The 20,710-nt window shown below is 43.5% G+C and overlaps 1 protein-coding gene across 2 annotated transcripts in view; it reads left to right on the top strand.

Annotated features, from left to right (window-relative positions):
• The window catches only part of LOC129851401 (potassium voltage-gated channel subfamily D member 3-like), a 156,307-nt gene that overhangs the window by 41,974 nt on the left and 93,623 nt on the right, over nt 1-20,710 (top strand). The gene's annotated exons all lie outside the window — the stretch shown is intronic.

Here is a 20,710-nt window from a genome sequence, read left to right as displayed (position 1 = left end):
TTGTAGGCTACACCCTCACTAGTACAGACTGTCTGTTTTATATTGTAGGCTACACCCTCACTAGTACAGACTGTCTGTTTTATATTGTAGGCTAAACCCTCACTAGTACAGACTGTCTGTTTTATATTGTAGCCTAAACCCTCACAAATACAGACTGTCTGTTTTATATTGTAGGCCACACCCTCACTAGCACAGACTGTCTGTTTCATATTGTAGGCCACACCCTCACTAGCACAGACTGTCTGTTTCATATTGTAGGCTACACCCTCACTAGTACAGATTGTCTGTTTTATATTGTAGGCTACACCCTCACTAGTACAGACTGTCTGTTTCATATTGTAGGCCACACCCTCACTAGTACAGATTGCCTGTTTTATATTGTAGGCTAAACCCTCACTAGTACAGACTGTCTGTTTTATATTGTAGGCTACACCCTCACTATTACAGACTGTCTGTTTTATATTGTAGGCTACACCCTCACTAGTACAGACTGTCTGTGTTATTTTGTATGCTACACCCTCACTAGTACAGACTGTCTGTTTTATTTTGTATGCTACACCCTCACTAGTACAGACTGTCTGTTTTATATTGTAGGCTACACCCTCACTAGTACAGACTGTCTGTTTTATATTGTAGGCTACACCCTCACTAGTACAGACTGTCTGTTTTATTTTGTAGGCTACACCCTCACTAGTACAGACTGTCTGTTTCATATTGTAGGCTACACCCTCACTAGTACAGACTGTCTGTTTCATATTGTAGGCTACACCCTCACTAGTACAGACTGTCTGTTTTATATTGTAGGCTACACCCTCACTAGCACAGACTGTCTGTTTTATATTGTAGGCTACACCCTCACTAGTACAGGTTGTCTGTTTTATATTGTAGGCTACACCCTCACTAGTACAGATTGTCTGTTTTATATTGTAGGCTACACCCTCACTAGTACAGACTGTCTGTTTTATATTGTAGGCTACACCCTCACTAGTACAGACTGTCTGTTTTATATTGTAGGCTACACCCTCACTATTACAGACTGTCTGTTTTATATTGTAGGCTACACCCTCACTAGTACAGACTGTCTGTTTTATTTTGTATGCTACACCCTCACTAGTACAGACTGTCTGTTTTATTTTGTAGGCTACACCCTCACTAGCACAGACTGTCTGTTTTATATTGTAGGCAACACCCTCACTAGTACAGACTGTCTGTTTTATAATGTAGGCTACACCCTCACTATTACAGACTGTCTGTTTTATATTGTAGGCTACACCCTCACTAGTACAGGTTGTCTGTTTTATATTGTAGGCTACACCCTCACTAGTACAGATTGTCTGTTTTATATTGTAGGCTACACCCTCACTAGCACAGATTGTCTGTTTTATATTGTAGGCTACACCCTCACTAGTACAGACTGTCTGTTTTATATTGTAGGCTACACCCTCACTAGTACAGATTGTCTGTTTTATATTGTAGGCTACACCCTCACTAGTACAGACTGTCTGTTTTATATTGTAGGCTACACCCTCACTATTACAGACTGTCTGTTTTATATTGCAGGCTACACCCTCACTAGTACAGACTGTCTGTTTTATATTGTAGGCTACACCCTCACTAGTACAGACTGTCTGTTTTTTATTGTAGGCTACACCCTCACTAGTACAGACTGTCTGTTTTATATTGTAGGCTACACCCTCACTAGTACAGACTGTCTGTTTTATATTGTAGGCTACACCCTCACTAGTACAGACTGTCTGTTTTATATTGTAGGCTACACCCTCACTAGTACAGACTGTCTGTTTCATATTGTAGGCTACACCCTCACTAGTACAGACTGTCTGTTTTATATTGTTAGCTACACCCTCACCATTACAGACTGTCTGTTTTATATTGTAGGCTACACCCTCACTAGTACAGACTGTCTGTTTCATATTGTAGGCTACACCCTCACTAGTACAGACTGTCTGTTTCATATTGTAGGCTACACCCTCACTAGTACAGACTGTCTGTTTTATATTGTTAGCTACACCCTCACCATTACAGACTGTCTGTTTTATATTGTAGGCCACACCCTCACTAGTACAGACTGTCTGTTTCATATTGTAGGCTACACCCTCACTAGTACAGACTGTCTGTTTTATATTGTAAGCTACACCCTCACGAGTACAGACTGTCTGTTTTATATTGTAAGCTACACCCTCACTAGTACAGACTGTCTGTTTCATATTGTAGGCTACACCCTCACTAGTACAGGTTGTCTGTTTTATATTGTAGGCTACACCCTCACTAGCACAGACTGTCTGTTTCATATTGTAGGCTACACCCTCACTAGTACAGACTGTCTGTTTCATATTGTAGGCTACACCCTCACTAGTACAGGTTGTCTGTTTTATATTGTAGGCTACACCCTCACTAGCACAGACTGTCTGTTTCATATTGTAGGCTACACCCTCACTAGTACAGACTGTCTGTTTCATATTGTAGGCTACACCCTCACTATTACAGACTGTCTGTTTCATATTGTAGGCTACACCCTCACTAGTACAGACTCTTCTGTTTTATATTGTAGGCTACACCCTCAATAGTACAGACTCTTCTGTTTTATATTGTAGGCTACACCCTCACTAATACAGTCATCATGAACATGATGACAGAGAATTAGTAATTTAATTGAAAATGACAATGGATAGAAAATAACTAAACATGTTTATCACTCTTTGAGGGATGAATAAACTAACACAATTAGACCTCCCCACACAAAATGCAGTTCTCTTTGGCTTTTCAGACATTGTTACTGGTTATTGTTTATGGTCAGGTCCTATTTTCAAAGGATTGAACTTCATCAGTAACACTTTGGTGTTATTTATTTGTTGGGAAATAGTTGTATTTTTCTTGTCTCTGCAGCTCTTGATAGATGAGCAGCTAGCTACCTGTTGAGCCGGTGGCATGTGGACGTTTTCTCCTCGTCTCATATCTTGAAATATCTCTTTCTTCCTCAACGGCATTGTCTCCTCATCCTGGAACATCCTTGACATCCTTTTTATGAGGTTACTTGAGAGCTTCAAACCGCTCTATATATAGTTTATCCCATAATGATGAATCAGTCGGACTGAAATAATTAAATGAGATAAACCAGCATTTTCAACAGGATCATAATCTCACTAGGGGTGTCCATTTAATGGAGAAATATAGAAAGATCCCTACATTAAAAACTCTCTTCAGCACCTACTTTCCCTGTCTATCCGCTAATAGCACAGGTTACAGTATCACTGAGGAGACCTAGTTTCACTGCAGTATAACAAATAGGGAAAACTTTTTTTCCTTGCAGATAGATAACTCCCTAATATAAACTGTTCACTGTTCCAATAACTCATGTTGATACTAAAAGAACCTTTGACTGTCGTCTGTGGCTCTGTGTGTTTAGACTGCGGCGTCCCAGGTATCTCGTTAGCAATAAGTCACACTGACGGAGTCGTTTGGTCGGCCAGGACTGAGGGGTCGTCATGGAGACATCAGGCGCAGTCCTAAATTGCCGTGGCCTTTCTCTCCTGTCTCTGTCCGCAGCAGATGCACATGCTCCTTTTCGTCTAACTGTTGTTTATGTCGTTTGACTTCAAATCAAATTTGATTTGTCACATGCGCCGAATACAACAGGTATAGTAGGCAACACCCATAGACCTTACAGTGAAATGCTTACTTACAAACCTTTAAAACCAACAATGCAGTTTTAAGAAAATACCTAAAAAGAAAAGTAAGAGATAAGAATAACAAATGATTAAAGAGCAGCATTAAATAACAATAGCGGGGCTATATACAGGGGGTACCGGTACAGAGTCAATGTGCGGGGGCACCGGTGTCAAGGTAATTGAGGTAATATGTACATGTAGGTAGAGTTATTAAAGTGACTATGCATAGATAATAACAGAGAGTAGTAGCTGCATTCCAGAAGATGGGGGGGGGGGGGGGGGGACAATGCAAATAGTCTGGGTAGCCATTTGATTAGCTGTTCAGGAGTCTTATGGCTTGGGGGTAGAAGCTATTTAGGAGCCTCTTGGACCTAGACTTGGTGCTCCGTTACTGCTTGCCGTGCAGTAGCAGAGAGATCAGTCTATGACTAGGGTGGTTGGAGTCTTTGACAATTCTTAGGGCCTTCCTCTGACACCGCCTGGTATAGAGGTCCTGGATGACAGGAAGCTTGGCCCCGGTGATGTACTGGGCCGTACGCGCTACCCTCTGTAGTGCCTTGCGGTCGGAGGCCGAGTAGTTGCCATACCAGGCGGTGATGCAACCGGTCAGGATGCTCTTCACTCCACACTTTGCATGTCTGTTTTCCATATCTTTTCAATGTCTTTGTCCTTTTCCATGTCACTTAGGAATTTCATATGTGCTTGTTGAAAGGATTCGCCGGTACTATTGTATATACTTTTTAGACAGTGGTTTTGAAAGTAGTGCCCACAAGCCAAAAGTGGTCCCTGGAAATTGCGTACTACGTCACATACAGTATGTGCAGATATGTGCATCACGTCATTGCTCTCTCTCTCACTCACCTGTGGTTGCATCTTGCTAACTGTCACTCAAATGGTTGAACTCAAATTTCTAGGAGGCTGCCCCACTTGGAGGAAAATGGCGCAGCACAGCTTCCAGAAAAATAGTTGGTTTCAATCTAGGGATTTCGTGGCTAATTGAGGTAACACAGTAATTCTGCTCATAGACTATGCATGTGTAAACTGCACATTGACCCAAAGCGGGATGTTTAAAAAAGACTTTGTAGTCACCAAAGTTCCGGAGCATGTCGTTAATAAATGACTGTGGCTCTAAAGTAAGTGGCCTCTTTACACAGTGAGATGATGCCATTAATTCTAGCTGAAACCGAGACCCCGCCGACAGTATGTGTCCATATAGTGAGGTTTAGCAGCCATCTGTTTCCACTGTCTCCAAACACACCTATTTAATGCACAGAGAAGACATACAGCCAGCCCAGGGTGAGTCATCATTTAACATGGTCGCTCAAACAGTGCTGATTTACTCAACCATTGATGAACCAGGCTTTCAGCGGCTCTGCCGACTCCACTTTGTACTCCATTTATCCATTGATCCATGTCAAGCCAACAGCTCTCTCGGTAAGTAAATGCTAGAGTAAAGACAGGCCACGTTGGTGAGCGCCAATAGTACGAGAGTACATGATGCCACTGTGTGCAATATCCTCAAATCTGACATGCTCTCAACAGTGACTGAAGTCATGGATTGAGGATGTTGAATGTTGCAGACTTCTCCAGGACCACTTTGAAAACAAGTGTTTTAAAGATGCACCCTCAAACTTTGGTATAGTTTCAGCCAGTAGTTTTCAAACTGGTTCTCACAAGCCAAAACGGGTCCTCGTTTTTTGTGTGCTATGTCATCCATTTCGTGGGATATGTTACAGATTTGTTATACTTAACATCCCTGAGTGTATCTTTAATTAATACTTTTAAGTGCTATCCTATGGTATCACATTGAACATATTTGTACATACAATATATTGTTGTATATATGTTTTTCCCAAATAAAACTGTATTCAATTCGACTTCATTCCTTTTTTTCAATGTTGTCCTGCAGCAGCAGAACCAGTGGGACATGCATGTTCTCCTTCCAGACGCCTACAGGGCAGTGCAGCATGGTTAACAATGAGGGAGCAGACACCAGCGGAGGTCCAATAATGCATCCATTCCATGGTCATAAACGAGAACAGAGCTAATTAGCCATGTGACCTTTAGGGACCTGCTAGACTATCATATTGACTGGTCTGGCGACTTTTATTGCTGAGCGGCAGTCTATTTGAACGGTCATGATTAGGGACAGCCGTTTCCCTGACCATGTGACTTTAAGGGACGGACACACCGCACCGTTGAACAGCTTAAAGCAGCAAGTGGCCATCCTATCGCTTGCGGTTGCCATGGTGTTTTTATAGCGAACACCTACTGGGTACTGGCGAACGGTGGCTGTTTGTGCCTATTTAACATGTAGAATCATCAGGAAACGAACAGAAAATGATCGGGTGATATGCTGGTCAGAGGCACTCGTCCGTCCATCATTCTAGCGTGTTTCTTCTCTAACCAGGGAAAACTCTGCTACTAGTTATTGGCAATATGTACAATGCATTGGTTGTTTTACATGCTGACCACACCGCTTGCATTACGTACACCTACATGTTATTCAATCATTGCACCCGCACTGCTCGTGCTCCTCAGGGAGCATTTGCGAGGCCAGGGGCTCAAATAGAAATGTTTATTTCTATTTTATTTTATTTGTGACGCTCAATGCGCTTCAAGTCCGGTCTCTCCCATCTCCTCATTGGTTTTTAGGAGCATATACCCACGTGGGTGATTGTAAGATGAACTGACGTCCACACTCCAGTCGGTTGTAGTAATGCACAGTAAAGTTGGTTGCCGACCGTCATATAAAGTCCAAAGAGGAGAGATGACGAGAAAGGAATTCGGTTTACCGTATTATCTGTGGATTAATTGTCGGAGTAGAGGACCTTGTGCATTTCAGGTAAAATAATAACCCAATGTTTATATCCCAGGACAAATTAGCTAGCAACAGCAAGCTAGCAAGATAAATTGCCATACATGTTTAATGCTTTTCGACCTGTCCCCAAATGAATATAAATGGTTCAGAGTTTGTTTTGATATTTCAACCTGCACGCAGGCGCGCGTTCGGTTTGGTCAGCATGTTAGGCAGATGAATGTGTTATGTTCGAGAACTGTATCTGTTTGCGTTGGAGCAGTACCTACTGTAAGTAAACTCCTATATTACTCCTACAGTGGAATAGAAGCCCCGTAGAGGCTGTCACCTTTCCCCATGTCTTGACATCCACACATACCCTCATTACTTTATTACCTGCACAATTTAAACACAAGCCCCCCCCAATCCCCCTTTCCCTGATACATGTGTAAATATTGGACTATAAATTGTGCCTTCCTGTAATATACTTGCTAAGATGCTAAAATGTTTATTCTATTCTACTGAGCCATTTACTTTATGTCCGTATTCTTATCTTTTATTACATTTGAGTTCTTGTTGCATTGTCGAGAAAGAACCTGCAAGTAAGCCTTTTGTTGTATGGTGTATACCATGTGTATCCTGTACATACAACTAATAAAATGTGAAACTTATGCCATACAGCAGCCAGGAAAACACACAGAGGGAAATAGATTCTGCATGTTGCTGTTCCAAACACATTTCTACTTAGTATCAGGACAACAAGAAATCCTGGGGCTCCTCTTGTTTGAATGGTGCTTGTAGGTTCAATGACAATTGATGATCTATCGTCAGTCATTTGCATTGATGATTTATTACTCAACTACACCGTCTGTCTGCCCTGCAGCAATATAAAGTACAGGCCCTAATCAGGGTTGCAAAGGTAGATTCTATCGGTATATTCTTAAACAACACAATTCGTTTGTTTTTCTTTGCTTCAAGTTCGTCCCAATAGAGTGCAAGATTAAACTGAACTCTATTTTTAGGGCTTGTAAGCGCATCAGTTAAACGTAGCACTTGCTTTTTTCCTGCATGGGGTGGGAGACGTAGCACTCAAAATGGCTTGCTAATTAAATTCAATGTGCTAAAAGACTGTACTCCGAAAGCAGTTGTGTTGATGTGGGGGATGGATGGGGTCTGTTTTCATGCTGTATACTGACAAAGGAACTGAACCGATAAATGGTTGCTATTTACATTTCTTACAAATCAACAATGTGATAAGTGGTTCTTTATATGCGTATAGCTATAGACCGTAGACCTCGGTTCAAGTACTGTGAGCATTTGATTGATTGAGTCTGCCTGGAATGCCAGATAAACAGGGTTTGTACCTTTGGGACTATTCCATTACTTCCATTGCGCCAGGCAAGTTCAATCAAGCACAGCTAAAGTATATGAAAGAAAACAAATACTATTTGAACCCAGACGTGGTACTCTGCTATCAGGATGATTTGTTGATAGATAATGTGTCTGAGGAGAAGCTGAACTTCTTATGAAAAGCACATTTCAATTAGAGTCTGAAGGACGCTGAGAGCAAGTACTAGATAATACATGCAGATGAAAAAGATTACAATGTGTTGATCAAGGAGCTGAGATTAGAGTGGTGGAAATTTGAATTCATGAATTTATCTCCTGATAGACCTCTGTTTTGGGCTTCCTGTCACTTTGTTGACTGCTAAAAAGGCAGATAGTGGCTGAATCCTGAAAGGAGCACATTTAGGTCTGGATTCAATCCGTATCGCAGAAGTAACGCGGGAAGTTCCACGTTAGTAGCTCGATTTAAATTATAAAGCAATGTTCCCGCATTCGCCGGATCTTTGGATTGAAGCCAGCCCTTAGTCTTCTGTGTATGACTCATAGAAGGCTGTTTGGTGTCTTAATTCACTAATCTCAATTATAACAGGTACAATTTGCACGATATGAATAACATGATTCACAGACAATACATTTTATTCTGAATAAATCTCTTTGAAATTGAGTGTTTGTTATTCAATCAACAAAGCAAGAGATGTTTTAGAATACATTTTGTTTGCATGATTGGTGAGTTAATGTTACAGAATACAGAAATACAAAAATACATTTTGATTGGTTGATTGGTGAGTTAATGTTACAGAATACAGAAATACAAAAATACATTTTGATTGGTTGATTGGTGAGGTAACATTACAGAATACGGGTATACACTTTGATTGGTTGATTGGTGAGGTAACGTTACCGAATACAGAAATACATTTTGATTGGTGAGGTAACGTTGCAGAATACAGAAATACATTTTTATTGGATGATTGGTGAGATAACGTTGCAGAATACAGAAATACATTTTGATTGGTTGATTAGTGAGGTAATGTTACAGAGTACAGAAATACCCTTTCCAGAAAAGGGAGTTACAGTTAATCTAACCTACATAGGACATGGATGGAGTGGCACATCTGCCTCATAGCCTCCTAAGCACACAACCAAGCCCATCCCTACCCAGGCCTACCCTACCCAGCCCTACCCAGCCCATTCCTACCCAGCCCCACCCAGCCCATCCCACCCAGCCCATTCCTACCCAGCCCATCCCACCCAGCCCATTCCTACCCAGCCCATTCCTACCCAGCCAAACCCTACCCAGCCCATCCCTACCCAGCCCATTCCTACCCAGCCCATCCCTACCTAGCCCATTCCTACCCAGCCCATTCCTACCCAGCCCTACCCAGCCCATCCCTACCCAGCCCATCCCTACCCAGCCCATTCCTACCCAGCCCATCCCTACCCAGCCCCCCCCCCTACCCAGCCCATTCCTACCCAGCCCAACACCCTACCCAGCCCATTCCTACCCATCCCTACCCAGCCCATCCCTACCCAGCCCATTCCTACCCAGCCCATTCCTACCCAGCCCATTCCTACCCAGCCCATTCCTACCCAGCCCATCCCTACCCATCCCTACCCAGCCCATTCCTACCCAGCCCATTCCTACCCAGCCCATTCCTACCCAGCCCCCCCCTACCCAGCCCATTCCTACCCAGCCCAACACCCTACCCAGCCCATTCCTACCCAGCCCATCCCAACCCATCCCTACCCAGCCCATCCCTACCCAGCCCATTCCTACCCAGCCCATTCCTACCCAGCCCATTCCTACCCAGCCCATTCCTACCCAGCCCATTCCTACCCAGCCCATTCCTACCCAACTAATCCCTACCCATCCCATCCCAGCCCTACCCAGCCCATCCCTACCCAGCCCAGCCCTACCCAGCCCTACCCAGCCCTACCCAGCCCATTCCTACCCAGCCCTACCCATCCCTACCCAGCCCTACCCAGCCCATTCCTACCCAGCCCATTCCTACCCAGCCCATTCCTACCCAGCCCATTCCTACCCAGCCCATTCCTACCCAGCCCATCCTTACCCAGCCCATCCCTACCCAGCCCATTCCTACCCAGCCCATTCCTACCCAGCCCATTCCTACCCAGCCCATTCCTACCCAGCCAAACCCTACCCAGCCCATTACTACCCAGCCATACCCAGCCCGACCCTACCAAGCCCATTCCTACCCAGCCCATCCTTACCCAGCCCATCCCAACCCATTCCTACCCAGCCCACACCTACCCAGCCCTACCCAGCCCATCCCTACCCAGCCCTACCCAGCCCATCCCTACCCAGCCCAGCCCATCCCTACCCAGCCCTTCCCTAGCCCTACCCATCCCTACCCAGCCCTACCCAGCCCTACCCAGCACATTCCTACCCAGCCCTACCCATCCCTACCCAGCCCTACCCAGCCCATTCCTACCCAGCCCATTCCTACCCAGCCCATTCCTACCCAGCCCATCCCTACCCAGCCCATCCCTACCCAGTCCTACCCAGCCCATCCCTACCCAGCCCAGCCCATCCCTACCCAGCCCTACCCAGCCCATCCCTACCCAGCCCATCCCTACCCAGCCCTACCCAGCCCATCCCTACCCAGCCCTACCCAGCCCATCCCTACCCAGCTCTACCCAGCCCATCCCTACCCAGCCCTACCCAGCCCATCCCTACCCAGCCCATCCCTACCCAGCCCAGGTCTACCCAGCCCTACCCAGCCCATCCCTACCCAGCCCTACCCAGCCCATCCCTACCCAGCCCTACCCAGCCCATCCCTACCCAGCCCAGGTCTACCCAGTAATATCCAGCCCTACCAATCCCTACCCAGCCCAGCCCTACCCACCCCTACCCAGCCCAGACCTACCCAGCCCAGGTCTACCCAGTAATACCCAGCCCTACCAATCCCTACCCAGCCCAGCCCTACCCACCTCTACCCAGCCCAGACCTACCCAGCCCAGGTCTACCCAGTAATACCCACCCCTACCAATCCCTACCCAGCCCAGCCCTACCCACCCCTACCCAGCCCAGACCTACCCAGCCCAGCCCAGTTCTACCCACCCCTACCCAGCCCAGCCCTACCCATACCTACCCAGCCTATCCCTACCCAGCCCAGCTCTACCCAGCCCAGCCCTACCCTACCCTACCCAGCCTGGGCCTACCCAGTAATACCCAGCCCTACCCAGCCTTACCCATCCCTACCCTACCCAGCCCAACCCTACCCAGCCCATCCCTACCCAGCCCTTTCCAACCCAACCCTACCCTATCCAGCCCAGCCCAACACACTTCCTCAGCTCATGCAGTGGAGTCAGTCTCTGTTCACCAGGGGTTAACTCATCCCTGGCTACAGCTGGGCCTGCAGCCACACAGCCGGATGACCACTTGGTCTGCAGCAGCTGCTCGCTCTTGCTGGATGGACCATATTAAACACGTATTGAATAATGTGGTGTATTTTTAGCTAATGACCATTGGAATAATATATTTACTTTGAGGTGGCCTTGGCCGTATTCAGATTGGACTGTATGTCATGGTCATGGGACACGTTATTCTAGAGATACTATTTAGGATAGGTGTTACCTATGTCTAATACTGTACGTTGTTGGCTTGAGGTTATCTTGACTAATAACACTAGGTCATATGTTTTGATCTTGATAGACTGGATCTTAATCTAAGGTGAATTATCATACAGTAGCCAGGTGACGTTTTGTCCCCGGCATCTCTGGTCTAATTGAAAACCACTCTAACTGAGGATTGGTTCTAATCCATTAAAAAGAAAAGATTAAGATGGGCAAAAGAACACAGACACTGGACAGAGGACCTCTTCCTAGAAGGCCAGCATCTCGGAGTTGCCTCTTCACTGTTGACGTTGAGACTGGTGTTTTGCGGGTACTATTTAATTAAGCTGCCAGTTGAGGACTTGAGAGGCGTCTGTTTCTCAAATTAGACACTCTAATGTACTTGTCCTCTTGCTCAGTTGTGCACCGGGGCCTCCCACTCCTCTTTCTATTCTGGTTAGTGCCCGTTTGCGCTGTTCTGTGAAGGGTATAGTACACAGCGTTGTACAAGATCTTCAGTTTCTTGGCAATTTCTCGTATGGAATGGCCTTCATTTCTCAGAACAAGAATAGACTGACGAGTTTCAGAAGAAAGTACTTTGTTTCTGGCCATTTTGAGCCTGTAATCGAACCCACAAATGCTGATGCTCCAGATACTCAACTATTCTAAAGAAGGCCAGTTTTATTGCTTCTTAAATAATCAGCACATCAGTTTTCACCTGTTTTCACCTAATGTAATTGCAAAAGGGTTTTCTAATGATCAGTTAGCCTTTTTAAAATGATGAACTTGGATTAGCTAACACAACGTGCCATTGAAACACAGTGAGTGATGGTTGCTGATAATGGGCCTCTGTACGCCTATGTAGATATTCCATAAAAAATCTGCCATTTCCAGCTACGATAGTCATTTACAACATTAACAATATCTACACTGTATTTCTGATCAATTTTATGTTATTTTAATGGACAAAAAATGTGCTTTTCTTTCAAAAACAAGGACCCCAAACTTATGAACTGTAGTCTATGTAAAAGAGGGAAGAAGAGGATTGGATTTTCACCAAAAAAACGAAAGATGCTTTATCTGAGTATCAATGACCAAAAACGGAGGCCATCTTCACTGGCCTCCTATATCTCTAATGGACATCCCTTGGAGACTGGCTGGTCCCCAGAGGAATAGGAAAGCTCATTGGTGTTGCTCAGTTCACAGCCATCTCCATCTCTCCACGCATCTCTAGCTCTCTCCTCTCTCTGCTATGTAATGTATTGTCACGTACCAAGAGCCAGTCTATGGTACCGATGCAGTGTATTTCCACTTACCAAGAGCCAGTCTATCGTACTGTATGAAGTCTGATTGGTATGTAGAGCTTGGACTGTAGCAACAGGCTAGCCACACTAACCATTTTAGCCAGGGTTATTTGAGTTTTTCAGTCCCGATAGTTGAATAATGTCGTGGACTCCGTGTTCTGACTTCAGATCAGTGCAGTTTTTTTCCCCCAGGCAGCAGCACTGTAATTGTGAGGACATAGAAACATCTATCAGTTACTAAAGCAATATAAGGTCAAGCCATGCAATGGCCATTAAATTACATTACTCAAGCTGACCCCACCTATCATTGGGTTTGTCACATTGCATTAGCACTAACAGTCTTGTGTCTGTTGTTAATCATTTTCATCAGAAAGGCCAGAGAAATTCACACATGAAATGGAATTGCCCTCAGCTGCCTATAAACCAAGATTGAATACAAAATATTTTTTTTACTCTGCATCGTTGGGAAGGGCTTGTTAGCAAGCATTTCACGGTAAAGTCTACACCTCTTGTATTTGACGCATGTGACAAATGACATTTGATTTGATTTTGATTTGAAAAGAAATGATGGCTGTGTATAATTTACCACCATCATGTATTAACTATGTTTGATGATAAGTTGTTCAGCAGAAGGAAATTAGTTGACAGTGCCTGACAGGCCTGGGTAGTGTTAAAAGGAAAAAGTGAGGTAACCTAGGCAACCAAATCAATGCGGTATTAATTGTGCGTTGCTTGTTGTAAAGAATTCAATCTGATAAGGAAATGGGACATTTTAATTGTCTCTTTTTGCTCTCTCTCTCTGCCTCTCCCTCTCTCTCTCTCTCTCTCTCTCTCTCTCTCTCTCTCTCTCTCTCTCTCTCTATGCCTCTGTCTCTCTCTCTGTTTCTCTCTCTCTCTCTCTCTCTGCCTCTCCCTCTCTCTGTCTCTCTCTCTCTCTCTGCCTCTCCCTCTCTCTCGCTCGCTTGCTCTCTGCCTCTCCCTCCTTCTCTCGCTCTCTTTCTCGCTCTCTGCCTCTCCCTCTCTCTCTGTCTCTCTCTCTCGCTCGCTCTCTACCTCTCCCTCTCTCTGTCTCGCTCGCTCGCTCTCTGCCGCTCCCTCCTTCTCTCGCTCTCTTTCTCGCTCTCTCTCTGTCTCTCTCTCTCTGCCTCTCCCTCTCTCTCTCATACATACACTTCATATCGTCTCTCATGCATGCCTACACTCTCACTAGCTGTCTGTTCACTAAAGAAATATTGTAGCAATATGTTTAACTTGGAGCTTAGCTAAAGAAATGTGGAAAAGGACTAATGGGCAGACCATTGAAAAGACTTAAGCTAAGACATCTTGAATGTTATGGTGATGTTTTTAACACCCCCAGACTGATTTACACTTACTGGTGGCTAAAATTACAGACCTTTTTTTACAAGTAAATCTTTGTCTAGAAATTGGTCTGAACGCTGATATTAAGTGCAAGAGGTTCGATTAGATATTTTATGTTATTCTTTCTCACTCCCTAGTTGCATGGCTCTCTTAGTGCAATTCTCTCTGTAGCCACTTAAAGGCCCAGGAATAGGCTTCAGCTTTGTTAATGATTATGTCTATTGCTTCTTGTTCCCCCATATTTCGGTATGGAAGCTGTTATTTAATCAACGACACATGGCACTCTGCAGAGAGACAGACCTTCAGGTATTTTTCATTCTGATAGAAATCTGTTTTGTGAAAGAGAACAAAAAGAAACACAGACATGATTTTTAAATGAAGAAGTGAATACGTTCCAACCTCAGAACACCTCAAGCACCTTGTTTCTGAGGCAGGGATGAAATACATTTTTAAATCTGTTTTATTAATCCCCCACATCTAATTAATTTTGAGACTGCTTGTTAAAAACCTGTTGTTGAGCCTTGGTCCTGACTAGTTGATCTAATATGTCTTTCATGTATCTGTAGACGAAGTGTAAGCCTCTCAAACTGGCCTGATGTAATTGTGGAATCTATTGTGGCTCTCCTCTCACCTTGTCTGATTGCAGTAAATAAATGGCAGTGCAGAGACAGCAACAGCTGGACACTGCAGGCAGCCAGAGCCTAGACGGGAAAACAGAGGTGACTCACAGATTACATCGCCACTCTCCAGGTAAATTGCACCGAATGCAATGAAGAGTGAACAGATTGACTGGCTGATTTGATTTCAGTGTCTGCACACCTTTCAAAGAGCATAACGAAACAATATATGCAGTTCCAGTTCTCTTTATTTGTTGCCGCCGCTTGTTGACGCCAAAACGACCCTGCACATTTAACATTTTTTTTGATTTGTGACAGGCACACAAAAGCTAAGTCCCATTGAATGAGTATGTGTTGTAGGTCAAAGCCGTCTAGTGCTGAGCAATTAACCAAAATGTTGCTTATTTCTTTTTTTAAACAAGTTATTTATGGAGGTCAGTTAAATTATTTGAGTTCTATTTTGTTCGTTTTTTTTCTGTAAACTCAATGCGCACATTGCACAGTTTCCCTAGAGATAAATCAGCTCCAGCCTGAACTGTGCGACGATAGTAGGGAGTTATAGTTTCCAACAGGCCAATATTCTACATAGTTTACAGCATAAAACGTGGTAATGAACTAAAATGACCATAATCCATTGCGGATCTACTTGTCCGGTATGTGTTCCTTTTACACCTGCTACAGAAGAATGCACGATCGTGAGGGGATATAGAGAGAAATAGTAATGCCATCTTTTTCTCTAGGCACTAACTCCACCATGGCTCGTTGGTCAAAGCCAATGGGGAAATTAATGGAGTTTTTGGATAAACGCCGAAAAGAAGGTCTGTGGCTTAGGAGATTTTATACATTTTGTTCTATGAGATAATCTTCATCAGCTAACACCACTTTTTGTGAATTTTTAAGCATAAAGCACATAAAGGCTTCATAATTCATTAAGGTCATGTTAACTGAATGATATTATCTCATAAAACAAAAAGTATAAGATCTACGCCTGTGTTAACCTCAAACCTTAATTTTGTTTATCCCAAATAATCTAAATCTAAACCGAAATCGAAAACTGTGATTATTTTTTAATAATCTAACCGAAACCGAACCGAAAAAAGCATTAATCGCAGCACTAAAGCCCTCAGAAACATAGATTATATTTCTATCTATAGATTATATTCTAATGCTCAAAACAAAATCAAATCAAACTTTAATTGTCACATGTGCTGAATACAACAACTGTAGACCTTACCATGAAATGCTTACTGACAAGCCCTTAACCAACAATGCAGCTCAAGAAGAGTTAAGAAAATATTTACCCAATAAACTAAAGTAAAAAATAATCAAAAGTAACACAATAACATAACAATAACGAGGCTATATACAGGGGGTACTGGTACAGAGTCAGTGTGCGGTGGTACAGGTTTAAAGGTCATTTGTACATGTAGGTAGGGGTGAAGTGACTATGCATAGATAATAAACAGTGAGTAGCAGCAGTGTACAAAAAAAATGGAGGAGGTGGGGTCCGGTGGCCATTTGATTAATTGTTCAGCAGTCTTATGGCTCGGGGGTAGAAACTGTTAAGGAGCCTTTTGGTCCTAGACTTGGCGCTCCGGTACCGCTTGTCGTGCGGTAGCAGAGAAAACAGTCTATGACTTGGGTGACTGGAGTCTCTGACAATTTTATGGGCTTTCCTCTGTCACCGTCTATTATATAGGTCCTGGATTGCAGGAAGCTTGGCCCCAGTGATGTACTGGGCTGTACGCACTACCCTCTGTAGCGCCTTACAGTCAGATACTGAGCAGTTGCCATACCAGGAGGTGATGCAACTGGTCAGGATGCTCTCAATGGTGCAGCTGTAGAACTTTTTGAGGATCTGGGCACCCATGCCAAATCTTTTCAGTCTTCTGATGGAGAAAAGGTTTTGCCGTGCCTTCTTCATGACTGTTTTGGTGTTTGGACCATGATAGATCGTTGGTGATGTGGACACCAATGAACTTGAAACTCTCGACCCGCTCCACTACAGCGCTGTTGATGTTAATGGGGGCCTGTTCGGCTCGCCTTTTCCTGTAGTCCACGATCAGCTCCTTTGTCTTGCTCACATTAAGGGAGAGGTTGTTGTCCTGGCACCACACTGCCAGTTCTCTGACTTCCTCCCTATAGGCTGTCTCGTCGTTGATCAGGCCTACCACTGTTGTGTCATCAGCAAACTTAATGATGGTGTTAGAGTCGTGTTTGGCCACGCAGTCGTGGGTGAACAGGGAGTACAGGAGGGGACTAAGTACACACCCCTGAGGGACTCAATGTTGAGGATCAGCGTGGCAGATGTGTTGTTGCCTACCCTACCCCCGTCAGGAAGTCCAGGATCCAGTTGCAGAGGGAGGTGTTTAGTCCCAGGGTCCTTAGCTTAGTGATGAGCTTTGTGGGCACTATGGTATTGAACCCTGAGCTGTAGTCAATGATCAGCATTCTCACATAGGTGTTCCTTTTGAGTGTGGTCTAAGTGCCAGCATCGGTCTGTGGTGGTAAATTTAAGGCTACGAATAATATAGATGAGAACTCTCTTGGTAGATAGTGTGTTCTCCAGCTTATCATAAGGTACTCTACCTCATGCGAACAATACCTCGAGACTTCTTTAATAATAGACATCGCGCACCAGCTGTTATTGACAAAAAGACACACACAACCACCCCTTGTCTTACGAGACTTAGCTTCTCTGTTCTGCCGGTTCATTGAAACTCCCTCCAGCTCTGTATTATCCGTGTCGTCGTTCAGCCACGACTCTGTGAAACATAAAATATTACGATTCTTAACTTCTTCTGGCTACAAGCCCGAGGCCGGCCACAATATGACAACAGCCACTTCAAGTGCAGGGCGCGAAATTCAAAATATATTTTTTAGAAATATTTCACTTTCACACATTAACAAGTCCAATACAACAAATGAAAGGTACACATCTTGTGAATCAACATGTCCCATTTTTAAAATGTTTTACAGCGAAAACAGCACGTATATTTATGTTAGCTCACCACCAAATACAAAAAAGGACAAACATTTTTCACAGCACAGGTAGCATGCACAAAGCCAATCTAACTAACCAAGAACCAACCAAACTAACCAACAAACAACTTCATCAGATGACAGTCTTATAACATGTTATACAATAAATCTATGTTTTGTTCGAAAAATTTGCATATTTCAGGTATAAATCATAGTTTACATTGCAGCTACAATCAGAAATTGCACCGAAAGCAGCCAGAATAATTACAGACACCAACGTCAAATACCTAATTACTCATCATAAAACATTTCTGAAAAATACATAGTGTACAGCAAATGAAAGACAGGCATCTTGTGATTCCAGACAATATTTCCGATTTCTTAAGTATAGCGTTCACAATATAGCGTTATATTAGCTTACCACAATAGCCAGAATCACAAGCCATTTCCCAGTAGCAAAAGTTAGCAATCGTAACAAACCAGCAAAAGATATATAATTTTTGACTAACCTTGATAAGCTTCATCAGATGACAGTCCTATAACATCAGGTTATACATACACTTATGTTTTTTTCGAAAATGTGCATATTTAGAGCTGAAATCAGTGGTTATACATTGTGCTAACGTAGCACCTTTTTCCCACAACGTCCGGATATTTTTCGGACACTTTTTCTGACACACATATTCTGACCAAATAACTATTCATAAACATAACTAAAAAATACATGTTGTATAGGAAAGGATAGATACACTAGTTCTTAATCCAATCGCTGTGTTAGAATTCTAAAAATAACTTCATTACGACATCCAGCTTAGGTATAGCGAGAGAGTACCCAAAAGCTGGGTGAAAACGAATAGCACAACATGTTCGACAGATATATGAAATAGATCATAAAATGGGTCCTACTTTTGCTGATCTTTCATCAGAATGTTGTACAAGGGGTCCTTTGTCAAGAACAATCGCTGTTTGGATTTAGAACGGCCTTTTTCCCTCTCGATTTAGCAAGCACACTTGCCAAGTGGTGTGAATCTCTACATCGTCAACAAACAAAGAGAACGGAACACGGCAAAACTCCCGAAAAAATGTCAATAATCTGATTAAACTATATTGAAAAAAACATACTTTACGATGATATTGTCACATGTATCAAATAAAATCAAAGCCGGAGATATTAGTCGTCCATAACGACAGCTTATCAGAAGGCAAATCCAGGTCCCTTGACGTGCTCTCCAGAAAACAGGAAACTGGTGACACGTCATACAAAGAGCATTTATTCGAGCCCAGATCAAGTTACACACTCCATTTCTTCTCTCACTCCTTGTCGACATCTAGTGGAAGACGTATGAAGTGCATCTAAACGAATAAATATCAAGGACTTTAATAGTCAGCCCCTAGAAGAGAGCATCGATTTCAGATTTTCCACTTCCTGTCAGGAAGTTTGCTGCAAAAGGAGTTCTGTTTTACTCACAGATATAATTCAAATGGTTTTAGAAACTAGAGAGTGTTTTCTATCCAATAGTAATAATAATATGCATATTGTACGAGCAAGAATTGAGTACGAGGCCGTTTGAAATGGGCACCTTTTATCCGGCTACTCAATACTGCCCCTGCAGCCCAAACAGGTTAATGTCCCATTTTACAGGATATTCGTAATCGTAGGTCATCAATTTTATTTTCCAATGATTCCATGTTAGCAAGTAGAATCAATGGCAGTGGGAGTTTACTCGCTCGCCCACGGATTCTCAAAAGGCAACCCGATCGGCATCCTCTTTTCCTCCATCTTTTCTTCACGTAAATGTTCGTGGTTAGTAATCCCAGTTCTGATGTCCAGAAGTTATTTTTGGTCATAAGAGACAGTAGCAGCAACATTATGTACAAAATAAGTTAAAAAATAAGTTACAAACAACACACAAAAAAAGAAAAAAATAGCATAATTGGTTACGGGCATGTAAAACGTCAGCCATCCTCTTCGGCGCCATCTTAAGGGGCTTTAGAATTGATCTCTATTTTGTTCTCTGCATTATTCTGTGACCAGGAATACAATTATCTAACTGTTTCTGCATTAAAAACAGAAGTTGAACATTTCAGAAGCATGATCTGTCTGTGGCTCTCTTGCCACTGGAACATAGAACATCAGGATCATAGATTTCCGTGTGTAGGACACTTTAATTGTAAGCCAGAAATACAGTTCTAGAAGCTACTTTTACCAAGCCCTCTCACCTCTGTAGAAAGGAAATGCTTCAGTGAAAGTACAGAGATGGAGAGAGCCTGTCTCTCGACCTGTATGTGTGTAGAAAAGGTCAGGTCAGGCATGAAAGGGACCAGGGTGAGGCCTCAAAGCTAGGGTGGGATAGGGGTCAGGCGGACTTCAGACTCCCCTACTGGGGCTCAGTGGGCGGAGAGCTGTGAATAGCATGGACCATTTTCTGTTCCACCTTTGACCCTTCCAACTGAGTGGGATGAAAGGAGGAAGAGAGGGAAAGGAGGGATGAAGGGGATTAGAGAGAGAGAGGATGCAGTTTTATTTGTGTGTTCTGAACAGTTCTTTACTTGTGACGTTGTATACTCTGGAACACACTCGGGAATACAGTATAATACAAATCTTCCTAGACTGTCTTGCAATACAATGTTCAGTTATGAGAAGGTGCTCTGCCTATCACAGCAAATCGGATGGGAAATATAATGTTTTAAGGCTCGGAACGGGAGCTATCACAAAGCTGAGCTGAAGCTGAATGCACACTTCAATTCAGAACCATCTCCTGCTAAATGCCATCGGATCAGCTCTTGAGTCTCACTTTGTCTTTAAGTTAGGATTCCTCTCAGGGATGCGCACTAAAAGCTTATTCTTTGTCACAATCCCCTTTACAAACAATCCAGGATTATCTCTGCCACCACAAAGAAGATTTATTTTCTGATGAGCCAAAGAGCCATCTCAGGAAGTTTCTCCCTGGCTAGAGCTGACAGAACCAGACCAATGGGTTTGTCCGATTCTGGTGTCCACTCCACACAGGGACCAAGGTCTTTTGATTGAAACATTGGTTA

The sequence above is a fragment of the Salvelinus fontinalis genome, chromosome 3 (assembly GCF_029448725.1).
Source record: "Salvelinus fontinalis isolate EN_2023a chromosome 3, ASM2944872v1, whole genome shotgun sequence".
Lineage (NCBI taxonomy): Eukaryota > Metazoa > Chordata > Actinopteri > Salmoniformes > Salmonidae > Salvelinus > Salvelinus fontinalis.
The sequence above is the reverse complement of the archived record's forward strand: the minus strand, read 5'-3'. Positions and strand labels throughout refer to the sequence as shown.